General features: G+C 42.4%; 1 non-coding gene across 1 annotated transcript; it reads left to right on the top strand.

The window, feature by feature from the left end:
* Nucleotides 1-7,481: 7,481 nt before the first annotated feature.
* On the top strand, nucleotides 7,482-7,588 carry LOC131224565 (small nucleolar RNA R71). Its single transcript, XR_009161038.1, has one exon. It is a non-coding gene; the product is annotated as a small nucleolar RNA R71 (small nucleolar RNA).
* Nucleotides 7,589-15,607: the final 8,019 nt, after the last annotated feature.

The raw sequence follows: 15,607 nt of genomic DNA, 5'->3' as shown, positions 1-15,607 counted from the left end.
GATCGCTAGCTTTATGGCCGAGTGTGACACGTGCCGGCGTGTCAAGGCCGATCATCGGAGACCCCTTGTCTATTGCAACCGTTGAGTGTCTCGATGTGGAAGTGGGAGCACGTGTTGACGATTTCATTATGGGCTTGCCGAGGACTCGAGCGGTCATGATGCCATCTGGGTTGTCGTTGATCGACTAACGAAGTCGGCACATTTTATTGCGATACGTGCGACTTGGCCTTTGGACCGACTTGCGAGATTATTCATTGAGGATATTGTGAGACTGCATGGCGTTCCAGTCTCGATCATTTTCGACCGAGACCCGAGGTTCACGTCTCGATTTTGGGGAGCTTCCAGAGAGCGATGGGTTCCGATTTGCAGCTCAGCACCGCGTACTCCGCAGACCGATGGCCCGACCGAGAGGGTCAACCAGATCCTTGAGGATATGCTTCGGACTGCGCGATTGATTTCGGGGGTAGCTGGGATGAGCATATACGATTGGTGAGTTCGCATACAATAACAGCTATCAGGTGACCATCGGCATGGCTCCATTTGAGGCACTATACGGCAGACCATACAGATCACCAAGTTGTTGGACCGAGGTTGGAGAGCGTCATCTCCTAGGTCCCGAGCTTGTGCAGGAGACGTCAGAGGCTATTGATATCATCAGGCAGAGGATGTGCACAGCTCAGAGCTGGCAGAAGAGTTTTGCCGATCGTCGGCGCCGTCCCTTGCAGTTTGATATAGGGAACCATGTGTATCTCAAGGTCTCGCCCATGAAGAGCGTAGTTCAATTTGGAGCGAAGGGCAAGCTTGTCCCGAGATTCATAAAACCTTTTGAGATCACTGGGTGCGTTGGCTCCGTGGCCTATCGGCTTGCCTTGCCATCTCAGTTGTCTGGCGTCCATAACATTTTCCATGTCTCTATGTTGAGGAAGTGTGGGTCAGACATCGTTCCTGATATTGATTGGCAGCCATTAGAGGTTCGAGAGGATGCTTCCTATATTGAGCAACCAGTTCGTATCCTTGATCGGAAGGAGCAGGTCCTCCGAACCAAGATCATTCTATTGGTGAAGGTTCGTGGGGTCACCATTCGTTGAGGAGGCTTCTTGGGAGCGCGAGGTCGAGATTCGAGAGCGTTATCCCCATCTTTTTGATGATTGATTATGTGTTGTATGTTATCTCCTGATTTATATAGTGATGTTATGTTTCTTCTCCCTCATGAGTTATGACTAGTTGTGATGATTGTGTAAATTTCGGGGATGAAATTTTTGTTAGGAGGGGAGTGTAAGCCCGTATCCTAGACCGTACCGCTCCATAGGCTTCCGCGGTCTTCCCGGCCGAATTCCGGCAACCTTCGACCCTTAATCGGCATTTACATGCGACCCTGGATTCTCGTGCCGTTAACCCGAGTCGACTCAACCAGGGCTTATACCTTAGCGACCGCGTCGCCGCCGTTTCGATGCTGCGACTCGCGCGCCGAGACCCTGGGTGGGAGATGTGGGCCAGCGTTCGGTGCGAGGAAACGCCGCGCGTGCGAATCCCGAGAGAATCTCTACGAGGTGTCACATCAATCAATCAATCCCATCAATCCCATCATGTCAAGTACACATCAACTTTCACCCTTTCCCAAGCAACCCCCAAAGTCAAAAAGCTCTTACACAACCCATGCTTTTCTTACACCATTAGCCAAAAAAGTCAAAAAGTTCTTACACCCCCATCCCTCTCTCCCATCCATCACTCCATCACCCATCATTCTCTCTCTCTCTCTCTCTCCCGTACAAGTCTCTCTCTCATTCAACTCTCCCATAGCAAAAATGCCATACGTATGAGCCTCTCCCATTTCCTCCCAAGCTACATGTGTGGCCCACCTTTCCAATCCCTAGATCTCTCATCTTAACCATCCATTTTTCATCTTCCTCCATCAAAGAGGAGCACAAGGAGCTAAGGAAGCCTAGGGAGTAAGAAGATCAAGCTGTGGGTGTTTTGATAGGGTAGATTTTGATGTTTTTAAGATGGGTCAAGTGAGGCCAACCGATCAATGATTTGGATCTCACTTTGGACCCTAAGATGTGGCCAATGGCCCACTTGGATCATCATGATCATTCCATGATGGGGCCATTCTCCATGGACCCCATCATGATGTTTATTTTCTTGCATGCTTAGGGTCATCTAGACCGTCTATTTTAGTGGAGAAGGGATCTCCACCGTTGGATTTCAATTTCATGGACCCACATGTAATGGGACCCACTTGATGTATGATTTAGTGCAAGGGAGGGCCCATAGTGCCGGGGTCCCTCCATCACGCGGATCTCACCCTCTATCTCTCTCTATCCCTCTCTCTTTTTATTTTATTTTATTTTTAGTCTATTTTTTTTGTGATGATTATGAGGTTATGTGGCCCACTTGAATGGACCCCACCATGAGGTAGGTATTTTATTCAAACCATTTAAAAGTGGGGCCCACTTTATATGTGTAGTACCCGGTCATCCATCCCTTGGTGGCCCACCTAAGCAAGGCCCACCTCCAACCAACATAGAAAGTCCAGCGTCCAGGGACGCTGGACGTTGCTGGGAAGAAAACACAAATATTAGATTTTTCCCAAGCCTTGGGGTGGTCCACTCATGTAGGCCCTACCTTGATGTATGTATTAAATCCACACCATCCATTCCCTTCCCAACCACCTTTTAGGCGTTGAGCCGAAATATGGGACCAATCAAACCTTCGGGCGGGCCATACCGTAGCAAATGGTGGTCTTCACCATTAAAACCTTCCCTATTGCTTTTATGCGCCGAAACAGGTCCAATATTGGGCTTGTTTTGCTTGTCTAGGGCCATGGAAGGCCATTGGATGGAGTGGATTGCTTGGATATGGACCCCACCAGTAGAATCCTCAAGAAAAAAAAAAAATTAAAACAGCACACAGCAGCTGCTGCTGCTGTGTCAGGCGGCAGCAGGCGCTGCCTGCGCCAGCGTCCGGGCGGACGGGTCCAAGTACAGCCACCCACGGCTGTAGCCGTGGGCCCCACCTTGATGTTTATAAACCATCTAAACCGTTCATAGGGTGGGCCACCCCCTGACATGGGCCCACCCCAAAAATCAGCTTAATCCAAGACTCAGGTGGCCCACACCGTAGGAAACAGTGGGAATGAGCCCCTACCTTTGAAACCCTTTTCGGGCCCACAGAAGTTTTGGATCAGGGTGAAATTTGTTTTCACCCTTCATCTGGGCCCATGGGACCTCATCAACGGGTTGGATGAAATATAAACATTATGGTGGGCCCCACATGGAGCCCACAGTGATGTAAGTGTTTTATCTCCACCGTCCGCCTGGACGGTGGAGCCCACTGTGATGATTGTGTGGGCCCACTGTGATGATGGCGTGGAGCCCACTGTGATGCGTGCGTGTGTGTGTGTATATATATATGTATATATATATATAGATATATATAATATTATATTTCATGTAATATTATATGTATTATGCACATGTATATTATATATTATAATATATATATATATAAATATTTTACTTACTTATGTTGAGGCCCATGATTGAGGCCCACTTTGATATATAGGTAAGGCCCACCTCAGTTGCTTGTGGCCCATGAATGAGGCCCACTTTGATGTATATGTAAGGTCCATGGGTTGAGGCCCATTTAATGTATTAGGAGCCCATGGGTCGAGGCCCATTAAGTTGTAATGGGGCTAATGGGTTGAGGCCCATTTGATGCACGTATGGGGCCCAACTGGCGAGGCCCATAAGATTAGGCCCATTTGATGCACTCTAAGGCCCACGGGTTATAGCCCATTGCAATGAACATAAGGCCCATTGGTGCGGCCCATTGATGTGACCCACTTAATGAATATAAGGCCCATGTGATTTGGCCCATTTGATGTATTTAAAGCCCAATGGGATGTGCAATCCCAACATGATTTATGTAATGATGTTTATGACGGGCTATACCTTGGGAGCAATGGCGGTTTGACGTCCCCATTGAAGTATAGTGTTGGTTAAAAGTCCGCATTATGACTTTCCCTAGGGCCCATTGTTAAGCTCGTATGTGTTATGTGTAGGCCGTCTAGGCCCATCTTCATTATGCACATCATCCATCATATATAGCATGTTTAATTCCATGATTCATGATCATATGCATCATACGTATGCTTGATATGAGAAATGAATGATCATAGCATATGCCTTTGGGCAGATTGTTTAGGGGCTCCCGTACAGGGGGTGTTGCCCTACATGAGCGCATGATACGCGCAGGGCTGCGCTGCATGATGGATAGTGTGATTCATACATTCGCATTATGTGATATGGTTACTATACGCCCTAGCAACATCGTCGCAGCCTCCACAGACGTATCGTGGTTGGCAGGATTGGATACCGGAAATACTGTTCTACATGGGGTGCGATAGATATCCCTGGGTGAAAGTCCCTAAACCCTTATGGTACCAGGAGGTTGCTCCAACGTCTAGACCGAGTGGATGCATGAGCGCTGAGTGCCGATTACCAGACGGTTGCGCTTTCCACTGTGTCGTGGTCGGTTGGAAGGGGGTGCGGCCTTACCCGCCCGAGAGTAGGGGGCAATGCTAGGCTGAGTCTGACCAGCTCGAGGAATGGGTCCGCTATTGACGAGCCGAGCCCGATATTGGCAGGCGGATAGTGAGGTCTTTTTCGCTCACCTTATTGCGCGCGATGGGGCGGCAATCTGGCTTGGAGTGTACTAGACCCCGGTGATATTCCAGATTTGAGCCGTATTGACATGTGGACTTAGATGAGGATTTGTATGCTTGAGTTGCATTTCGCATTGCATGGCCTTGGTATGGCCGACATCATTCTTTGCACCGCATGGCCTTGGTACGGCTAATGGGATTCTTGGCATTCATCAGCATGTTCCGCATTACTCTGATACCGCATAACTACATTACCACCTTGAGCATACACTTTCACCACCCTCTAAGCTTTCTATAAACTTATGCACGACCGTTGCGTGCAGGTGACGTAGGATCGCAGTAGCGCTGAGGCTTAGGCGCGTAGCTGATCTTTTGGAGCTTTTGGTCTATCATCATTGTATTTCCCTTATGCTCATTGTACTTGTAAAGTTTTTGAATATAGTGGAAATGTGATGGAGTTTTTGGTTGTTGTTTGTGGGTTATGCCTTTGGTTATGCTTATTACGAAACAAACTGATGTTGAAAATCTTCCTTGTAGCATCCCAGGATCGGAACCTGGCGAATGGGCGCTGGGAGCCGAGAATGGGGTTCCAAGTGAGGTGGACAGTCTGGATTTTCTAGACTATTCCACCAACATGTTAGTTCAAAAATCTTTGGTTATAAAATAATTTTTGCATTGGTGGGCCACTTCTGTGGACCCCACCCTGTGGTATACATATGAGGGGATGTAAAAGCAATTTTTTCCTAATTTTTGGAGGCCTTCAGTCCACACCATTGGAAACTCAGATCAGGGCCAGCCTAAATTCTGCACTAACTAAATTTTTGGGTAGGCATTTTTCTTTTAATTCAAATAAATACTTTCTGAATTTATAAAATCTAAAATTTTTTCAGGGGGTGGCCCACCCATGATAGGACCCACCTACCAAATTTCGGGGCCAATGGACCCCTGAGCGATCTTTGGCCAGGGCTGGATGCCAAAGGCTAGGACGTCCAGCATGGGCTAGCCATCCACCCTATTTTAGGCCCACCTTGGTGTATTTTGTATCCACGCCATTCATCCATGATGTGGTCCACATGGGATGTGGCCCACCTCCATGTGGGACGTCCACATGTGGGGCCCACTTTGATATATTTTGGGGACTGGCGTCCCAAGCCCATAGGACCGTCCAAGCTAGGACACCTAGCCCATTGGGCTGCTACTGGATGTCCAGTCCGCAACATTGGTCCGCTTGATGTATGTGTTTTATGCACTCCATTCATCTTGTGGGGCCCACAGTGATGTGTGTGGGTCACTGGTGAATTAAAATTTTATAAATTGATTTTTTTTTATTGTTGGACTTTACCAGGCCTAGAAACAGGTGGGTTGGAATTTCAGGAATAGACCCAAACTAGTTGCCCTCAATGGCATGTTTTGAGGCAGCAAGCCCCACCAGATTTAAGGATGTTCTATGCACATATCTTGTCATTTCCCTGATGTGCCTTTGGGATTAATTAGTGCACACTTGTGGCCGACCCCAGTTGGGTTTTTATTAGATCAATGTTCATAGCTATTTGTTAGATTTTCTAAGCCCATTTGTCCTGGAACCTTTTAGATAGGCCCCTTGACCTTTGGGTAGTCTACATTTACTACTTATTGTGATGGGTTTGTGGGCCATAATATGCAAGTAGTTGGTCCCTGGGTTGCCCACTAAAATAACCATTATACTTGAGCCAAATTGTGAGGCCTAACTCACTTAAAATAAGTATAAGGATTGCCCTTATGGTTGGATTACCGGGCTGCCCATTAAGCCCACCACAATATGTGAGTTTATGATCTTGTTGGTTGGGCCCAAACCTTGCTTGAGGGCCCACCATATTGCCTATGTGTTGGGCTTGGTGTATAGCCCACTAGGCAATGAATTGCTTAGGCCTTAGGCCTGGTTTCATATTCAAGTAGTGGCAGGCTACCTTTTGGGTCATTCGTTTCATCCACTTCCGGGTCCTTATACTTTTCAGCCCTTACTGGAATAGATTTGTCAATTATCTTCCCACTCCTAAGAGTGGTGATAGACTTAACTTGCTCCATTTGATTTGAAGAGCTTGGATCACTTATTTCGTATTGCGGTTTAGGATTGGGAAAAGGTTGGGTTGGAAGAATCCCTTTTTCTCCGATTGATTTTTTTGTATCACGCCCTTGTATGGCCTTTGAAAGGTCTTGAAGGGTTTACGATATACTCTGACTGATAAGCTCTTAGTTTTAAATATGTTCCCAGACTGAATCCTCTTGAGGTTTCCCTTGATTCAAGAATTGGTTAGGGATTCCTTGAGGAGTAGCAGTTTGTCCATTGCTCCAACTAAAGTTCAGATGATTTCTCTAACCAGGATTGTATGTGTTAGAGATGGGTCCACTGAAAGGTCTTTAGTAGTTGTTCACGGCATTCGATTGCTCGTTCAGTGCCTCTTGAAAAGCAGGTATCATTGGACAATTTTTAGTTGTATGTATGTTACAAGCATAGATACCGCAAACAACTTCCTTAGCTTTATTCTTCTTAAGTTCCATGGCCTCGACCTTCCTTGCGAGGCTAGCCACTTTAGCATTTATATCATCATCCTCTTTCAGCAAGTATATCCTACCTCTCTCCCTTACTTTAGTAGGCTTAGATGTGGTGCGTGGGGTGATGTTCTATGATTGTACGGTTTTAACAAGTTTGTCAAAGTAATCTCACACCTCATCAACATTCTTGTTCATGAATTATCCATTGCACATCGTCTTGACGAATTGGCGGATGAAAGATGTCAGCCCATCGTGGAAGAAAGTTCTTAAATGCCACGTCTCAAAACTGTGTTGTGGGCATGAACTGACGAGATCCTTGAACCGCTCCCAACATTGGAAGAATGTTTCATCTTCCTTTTGGGCGAAGTTCATGATCAACTTCTTGATCATGTTCGTCTTATGGTATGGAAGGAATTTTTGTTTTTATGAACTCCTTCATCATGTCATTTCATGTGCTAATAGATCGCAGACGTAGTGAGTGCAACCACTTCTTAGCTTTCTCTTTCAAGGAGAAAGGAAAGAGTTTCAGCTTGACCGTGTCCTCAGACACGTTAGGAAAGTATAAAGTGGCTATAACCTTGTCAAACTCTTGCAAGTGCAGGTATGGACTTTCAAATTCAAGTGCAAGGAATTTTAGAAGGAGTTGGATCACTCCAGGCTTGATATCTATGTTTCTTGTGTTTCCTGGAAAAACCATACAAGAAGGGGTGCTCACGCCCGCCGGTTTTAAGTAATCTCATAATGTACGAGGCGGGGGTGCATGGTGCACCTCAGTCTCATCGTGGACTTCCGCAACTTGAGGTTGCAGTTGATTTACAAGTTGATTTGCAGGCATAACCTCAATCAACTTTGAGTATCTCGAGTGGTATCTAATCCTGTGATGGATAGATAACCCCTCAACTAATCCTCCTTCACTCAAAAGACATCGAGTGTTATCACGGACCCACTTGGGCAAGAAACACTCTCAACCCTCAATTTCAGAATCTAACCTAAACCTAGAAAGAAAAAGAAGGAAATAGAAATCTAGAAATAGAAAGAGAGAGAATTAGAAAGAAGTTACCAAATTAAAAGGTTCTATGTTAGGATCCTGCAAAAGAAAAAGGAAAGTGAGTTAGTTTCTTTAAAAAAAAAAAGAAAAAGAAATAAGAAAGCAACTGGTTTCTAAAAATGAAAAAGGAAAGTTTCTAAAAATAGAAAAGGAAAGTTTCTAAATCTAGAATTAGAAAGCAAAGTTAGTTTTTAAAATAACTCAAAACAAACCATAACCTAAAAATAAAAAGTAGAAAAAATCCTACTCTTAACCTAATTCCAAAACTAGTCAATCTCAGAAAAACACAACTGTTTGTCCCCAGCAAAGGCGCCAAAAACTTGTTCACAACCCCAAGTGTAGGGTTGCAATGTAGTAATAATTCGATGAGACCGAGGTCGAATTCACGGGGACTAATCTCGTGTGTATTTTGAATTTAACTAGAACTAGAACTATAAGAAGATGTGAATCTAAATATGAATTAATTGAGAGAGTAATTGTGATTAAAGTGATTAAAACTAAAAAATTCAAAGGTGATAACTAGGGTTTCCAAGGATCCACTTGTAGAGATCAGGGAGCCCTCTTACTTGATTCAATTCACACGATTGGAATTGGAGTCCTATCCTTTCCAATTAGAAGTATATAATTAAGATCAATTTGAACTTTCCTTGATCTAATTCTTAATGGAGGAGAATTGTAATAATTGGAAGAGATTCCATCACCAAACCATGCCCATGAGATGATGGCTAACAACAAGATTTATCAATCCCATAATCTCAAAATCAGGAAAAGAAGATACTCAAAGTTATTACAGATCTACTGTAATTTAAGTCACAATAAACTATTAAGAGATAAAAGTATTCTTTTAAAATCCAACTAGAATAAAAAAAGGTTCAACATAAACATGAATCAAAGTAAAAGAAGCATCCCATCATGCTACAAGCTTCACCTCTTCCCCTAGCTAAGAGGTTTAGCCAACCATAGGCATGATTGAACTAAAATCTCTTATGAAAAACATAAAAACAACTAAGGAAAAGGAAGAAAACTCTTGGCGACGGCTTCTCCATGCTTTTGCTCTACTCCTCAAACTCTAAAAGATGCCTAGGAACATCCTAAGGACTTCTATTTATAGTTTTGCAATTCCAACTTGCACCAAGTTGGAAAAATTCAGAAACCGTCTCAAATTTACACAGTCCGTGTGCTATCTGCGTGACCTTAGACGAGTCAAGGGCACCTTCGACTGGTCGAGGGTTTCCTTCGACTAGTCGAGGATGACGAGAAATTAAAAGATTTTGTTATTGGAGTTCAAGTCAAGGAATCTTCAACAAGTCGAGCAGGAGCCTTAGACTGGTCAAAGGAGGGCTTAAACTAGTCAAAGCAGATAGATTTTTAGGGTTCCTTTTCTTCACTTCAAGTCTTCAATTTTCTTCATTCCTCACTTCATTTTCTTAGATCTTTAGTATATGAATTCTTCATTTTTGGTCTCATAAGATCCATCCTTGCTTTGGTGATTCTTGAGCGTTAAATCTATGCTTTTAGCATCCTTTTCAATCTAAGCTCTTAAATACACCTTACAACACAAACGTAATTAAAATAGAATATTAAGCATTATCATGTTCATAAAACCAAGTAATAAATGAGGGATAATATACAATATTTGACCCTCAACACTTGTCGACAGATCTGTCGACCTGTCTAAACTCAGCCAACAAGAAATCTAGAATTTTTGTCAGGATTTTGACCGGTCAACTCGTCGAACCTATGTTGAATTTTATCAATTTCTCCTTGGGCTTCTTCCGGTCCATTTGTGTTAAGAATGTGCTTGTAACACCCTGGTTCTCAAAACCTGAGGATAGTCGCTCCTCATTGAGAACTTGAGTATCACACTATGGAGTGAATAATTTCACATCTAATTAGTAGCAAATCTCAAAATGTAAAACATGACAACTACCATGTAAACTAGAATATTAAGAGTAACGATAAGGAAGTTCAATACATGTAAATGGGAGTAGAATGAAATCCCACAATAGGGGAAATATTTTTACAACTCAAACAAAACATATAGTCGGAAATATGAAAGCAAGTAAATCCTAAAATATTAGTTGAGCTCCCACTGCTCAACTGCATCGGCATAGAGGTCTTCCTTATCAAACTACCCCTCAGTTGTCCCTGGGATCCCGTCATAGGGGTCTCCACCTGTCATTAAACCTGTGTCTATTTGGTGCAACTGCATGATTGGGTGAGTGAAAACTCAGTGGGAATTTCCCGCAAGGATTCATGCATACCATATCATTCCAAAACAGTTTAAATTAGACATAATCAATCATATTGAAGATAATGTGAATTTAAATGTAAATGTATGGATGTATGAATGTATGCTCAAGTCATAGATCTGGGGATGCATATCCAGTTGTCAAAATAAAGGGTCGTCCAAGGCAAACTAGTGACCCAAAAAAATACTCATAGGTACGCCCAAGGAGAATTATTCACCTGGAAAAGACCATGTAGGTGTGCGCCCAAGGATATCTCCTGAAAAAATACACGGGGTACGCCTGAGGAGTGTCTAATCCTGAAAAAACCTCATGTAAAGAAAGAATGCCCAAAGTGGCACAAATGCACATGCTCTGTGAGTTTAACTGTAGTGTTGGAACTTTCAGTAAATCGAACAGAGTGTGACTTATATTAAGCACTTAGAAAAGCTCATATATCATGCGTAAATGTTATGCACCATGATACCCATGTACATTCCTTAGATTTAACACGATTGACTTCATAAACATCATCAAAGCTTGAGGTCCTTTAATCAGATATCAAACATCAAACATGAGCCCAATCATAAATCCTAATAATTCCTCTAGGCTCAAGTAAAGGCCCACAAATACAGTATGTCAATCTGAATATGGTTAAAAATGTGAAATGTTTAAAAGTTCATTCAACATTTCTTACAAAGAAGACATTCACCATATATTCCTCATTATACAGTTCGTAATGAAGTGTACCTATATTTAAGCAATAACAAATGTGTCGTAGAGAATACAACGCTAAGTTCTATACACATGGTTAATCCATATAGAATTAGAGTAATAAGAATTTAGTATAAATTTATGTTTATTACTACAAAATAGGAATAAAAGGAGTAGATCACTATTCACATTATTCCAAAATTTCATACGCATTAAATTCGAAACTAAAATGGGCCTAGCAAATATAAGAAGTGACGGGGCAATTATACTATTCATAAGATGGTTGGAAATGAGATTCTTACCTCATGTTATAACTAGTACATGTAATCAACTATTTACAAATGAGGCATAAGGAGTATAATGGAAATTCCTATAAATTAAATTAGAGCAATATGGTTTAAACATTAATTCATGATTATCAATATCAACTGGAGGTTAAATGAAGTGAAAATCAATATTTACACTATTCTAAAATTCTCTACTCTTTAGGCTTAAAACCAATTTTGAATTCAATGACATGAAGGAAGCAATGTGGGATATTCCTCACCTTAAGGTCGAATCCCTCTCTCATTGTTGTTAGATTTCCTTATTCTCGTTTTGGTGCCGAATCCCAATTGGCTCGAATTCTCTTCGGTTTGATTTAGTGAAATTTGGCAAAACCCAAGGGGTGTTGGTATCGCTTTTACCATGACTTACTTCCATGCTCTTGCAGCAACAACACTTGTTAAGCTGACTAGACTCGACCCACGTCAGGCCTGACTCGTCGTTGAAACAGTGGATCAACTCACTGAGTCAACTCAGCTTGACTCACTCTCCCTCTCTTTCTCTTTTTCTTTTCTTTCTTCTCCTCTCTCTCCCTCTGCGTGTGCCCCACTTCTACTGCTGGACCGGTTCGTGTGGCTAGACTCAGTCCAGCAACTCAGTCTAGATGGAACTCAGCTACTGAGTCGGCAGCATAGCAATTCCCCGACTCTCTCTCTCTCCCTCATTTCTCCTTCTTTCTCTCCCTTTTTCCTTTCTTTCTCAAACAGGTCTAGCAATGCTTATACTTTGGCAGAGCTTGAGCAAACTCACTGGGACAGCAGCTCAGCCTGGCTTGATGAAGACCAGCCGAACCCAGCGATTCGGTTCATCCTGACTCGACAGAAACTCCCTCTCCCGATCTCTCTCTCTCTCTCTCTCTCTCTCTCTCTCTCTCTCTCTCTCTCTCTCTATTCTTTTCTTTCCTCTCTAGCTTCTCTTTTCTTTCTTCTCTTTCTCTCTATTTTCCCTCCGCTGAGGGTCCAACACCCTTGGACGACCCGTTTTAACCTAAAGTGGTGTGGCTTGAATGGGGAAGAGGAGGGCAGCCATTAATGGCGTCTTGAATAACACTACTTCTTCCCCCAATCCAATGCTTGAAAACAGTCCTTATGGGCCCTAAGAAGCTTCTAGACGATCTCTTACAAGGATTAGGAGTTGGCTAGTGGGTTAGAAGGAAAAATGAATTGAACGATTTTCTTCCTCCACCATGAGAAAGGAAGAAGAACGCCAATCCCCCTTGCCGACAAGGGTTTTCATCCCTAAAATACAACCCCTGAATGGTCGAGATACTCTTAGATGGATGGTTTAGGTGAGTCCATTCAAACAGCTCACCATAACAAGAAGATTCTCTCCACACGTGCTCTTCTTTGTGAAGAAAACCCTAATCCTTGTGGAGTTTCTTTGAACGGCTAGGACATAACACATTGAACGGTTGAGATTGCTGAGAGCATTCTCCCAAGGATCGCCAGCCTGGCAGTTACACGTTTTCCATTTTCGGAAACAATCCTCCCACATCACCACTTTGCATTCATCACTGTGCATATACACCCGGGTATTGATGTGTCAAGGTTCCATGGTTTTCGTCAGAATTTTGCATTCTACAGGATGGACGGTTTGGATCATTGATCCAATTTCAGATGATGGGCCCACATTCAAACGGACGAACCCAATTCATCAGTGGCGGGAAGGAGAGAGAAAATAAGAATTCTCTTCTTTTGCTCGGGTCAACGGGTCAAACTCAACTTGACTGGGATTTGTGGTCGTAGGTGCACACTTGTTGGCATACACATGCACCATGTGTGGGGTCCACAATGATGTTTAGGTGAAATCCTCCCCATCTAGTCACTTTGGACCCCCCAAATCGGTACCCTTGCCTAAAGATCTGGTAGTTCAAATATTCAGGTGGGTCACATCAAGTGATCTTGATTCGATTTGTTAATAATCATTATTTTGATGGTCAGATCGTTACCTAATCTGATCATCACCAGTTTATAGGTTCCCAGGGCCTATTTAGATGAGTCCTAACTGTATATTTAGTCTTAAAAAGTTGGGATGAGGGTGGTCAAGTAGTGGATTGTTAATGTAGGTGTTGTAAGCCTAATGATAGATGGGTTTGGTAAGTTGGGTCCCCTTTAATAAGGTCAGGGTCCTCCATTGAACGATTTTAACAGTTTCCAGGGTCGTCTAATTACAACCTAAAGGTTGATTTCTATAATCGATGGTTAGATTAGAGGAATAAAGTGTTAGATTAATCGACGAAACATTGAGGGTATGATGAGCAACGGGGGTCTCATGATATGGACTTTTAGATCTAAGGTAAATTATTAGATTTACCTATTTAGGAGATAGCAATATGAAGGTAGGTTTCCCTATAAATGTTAGGGTCTATCTAAAAAATCAATTGGTTGGATGACTCGAAATATGGGTGAATAGTGCTCTAGACAGTTAGATTGATGTATAATTGTATTCATAAACCGATCTCGACATTTAAGCGTCCATTGTCATCGCGGTCTAATTTAATTGGTCAAGATGGATGGATTTTAACTTGTTGGGTGGTGATGTGTAATGTATGCTACGCATGTTCCCACCCATGCTCGCACTAGATTTAATATAAATGATAACACTAGAGTACTGAAAAGTACAGGTTGTTACAGTGCTTGATCCATGTCCTACATCAATATTCTACATTTATAAAGAACCAATCAAGTTCCTCATAATATATTCTAGAACAAACTTATCTTATTTTATTCCGTAAGAAAACAATGACCTCGAAAACCTACCAATAAATAAAGCATCATTAAAAAAAACATATAACTCATTTGACTAAAAGGGTATACATTCCTAAATTCTTATTCTTAGACTCTCTAAAACATAAATAAATACAGAACTTATGAAGGAAATGAATGTTTATGGACAGTGTGGGTATAACACGTACATTATGGTGGGCCCACTGTTGGAGTATAAAATAATGAAGAAAGATTAAAAAGTTGAAGATCAAAAGGGAGTTTGAAGAATGAGGAAGAAAGAAGAAGATCAAGCATCAAGATCAGTAGCTGTGCGGGTCGCGTAACCAGTAGTGGGTTGCGCAAACCGCGTAAACAACTTAATTCATTATACGGGCCGCATAATGGATTTCCTCCATTGTGCAGACCGCGCAACTGACATCCCCGTTGCACAGGTCGTGCAACTAAGATCAGATATAGGTTGTTATGGATGGATAAATTTGATGCAAGGTGGGACCCATGGCACAAAGATCGAGGGTTCATACATGTGGAGGTCCATAAATACCCCACTTCCCCTCTCATTTGAGAGAGAAGAACTTCGAAAGAGGAGCAGAGCACTGAAGGAAGACTGAAGGTGAGAAGGGGGAATCAGTTATTGGTTGCACGGGCTGTGCAATCCACAACTTGTTGCGCAGGTCGCGCAACCAGGCCATTATATGGCCAGTTGTGAAGAGGGCCAAAGTGGTGCTGAAATCGTCCAATTCGATCTTCGTCGCTCCAAGTTCTCCTTTTACATAAGGGACAAGCTCAAAAAAGGGGGAAAGATCAAATGATCAAATCAGCACAACATTCCTCCTAAGGAAATGACTGAAGCACAAGTTAAAATGCTGCCGAATTCAAGATTCAACATTCAAACTTTGTCAATTTCAATTAGTGTATCTCAAATAATCTATCTTAGAATCAAGGGATATTGGAGGATGCAAATGAACTCAGTATTATTAATGTAATGATTGTTTTGTATACTCTTTCTTTGTTATTTTCTAATAAGATAATTCTCCAAATTCAATGCATTTGTTTCTTGTTCGAAACAAAATGGCGACTTCGTTGGGGAATTTTACTTATCTCATTTGATATTAACATTGACAGTATTATAGAATTTTTTTTGTAGTTTGGCATCTTTCAACGCCAAAATGGTGACTCTCAGTGGGAACATCCTCCCCTTCATCTCTAAGATAGATTATGTAAGTCTTCAAGTACTGACTATAATTTAATTCTATGTTTTATATTTCAGGAATCAAACTGCAAATTACGATCAATGGAATTTTCTGCAAGAAAGGTGAACTTCTATTTTACTAAGACTAGATTTGTAGTGGAGTATGTACCCAACCAACCT

This window comes from Magnolia sinica, chromosome 13, assembly GCF_029962835.1.
Source record: "Magnolia sinica isolate HGM2019 chromosome 13, MsV1, whole genome shotgun sequence".
NCBI lineage: Eukaryota > Viridiplantae > Streptophyta > Magnoliopsida > Magnoliales > Magnoliaceae > Magnolia > Magnolia sinica.
The sequence above is the reverse complement of the archived record's forward strand: the minus strand, read 5'-3'. Positions and strand labels throughout refer to the sequence as shown.